The 711-nt window shown below is 42.6% G+C and overlaps 1 protein-coding gene across 1 annotated transcript in view; it reads right to left on the bottom strand.

Moving 5' to 3' along the window:
- Nucleotides 1–705, bottom strand: part of LOC119594353 (3'-5' RNA helicase YTHDC2-like) — a gene marked incomplete at its 3' end in the record, with an annotated part of 122,633 nt that extends 121,928 nt beyond the window's left edge. The window contains 1 exon segment of the mRNA XM_037943411.1: nt 433–705.
- Nucleotides 706–711: the final 6 nt, after the last annotated feature.

Here is a 711-nt window from a genome sequence, read left to right on the forward strand (position 1 = left end):
TTTCTTATTTCAGTCTTATTTTCTGCTGTTCTCTTAATTACAGGCAAAGTTTCTCCTGTGCCATTCAGCTGTGTGAAAATGAAACAAACAATAATTCTGATACTCTCTGTTCAAATTTCCAAATGCATTGGGAATTGCAAACTCCATTACTTAAGAATAAAATGTTAACGAGAGGCAATGTTAAAATTGCAAATCTAAAACATTCAGAAAGTTACCGGGCTTTAAAAAAAGATTATAAATGTGTCTACTAGAATAAGGATGTTGCAGGTGATTCCGAATCATTCTCTGTTTAACACCAAACCCAATTTCCGGTCGCGAAACCTGCGGCCCCGGGCCAGACTGGAAGCCAAGGGCCCGTTGACAGACTCGACCATCCTTCGCTTTTCCCTTCTCAAATAGTAGCATCATAAAAGATGACACTTTCCAACCTACGAGTAATCAACTCTGCCGCAGAGATTGTTTCCGTCTTTTTCAGTAGCTGTCCTTCAATATCTTCGTCGCACACAAATCACTTGAAAGCTTGTAAATAAACTAGTTGTCTTTCCTTCGCCTCCGGATCTCCTCTCATCCGACACACATGCTCGCGGGGCTCAGATCGCCGCCACTTTGCCAGCGCTCTCCCGGGCATGCGATCCGCACCCTTATCGAATAATTGATATTAGCGGAACTCGCGAAAATTCCACGGAACGAAATAGTTAAGAGGTACTTGTC

The sequence above is a fragment of the Penaeus monodon genome, chromosome 33, assembly GCF_015228065.2.
Source record: "Penaeus monodon isolate SGIC_2016 chromosome 33, NSTDA_Pmon_1, whole genome shotgun sequence".
In the NCBI taxonomy this organism is placed as follows: Eukaryota; Metazoa; Arthropoda; class Malacostraca; order Decapoda; family Penaeidae; genus Penaeus; species Penaeus monodon.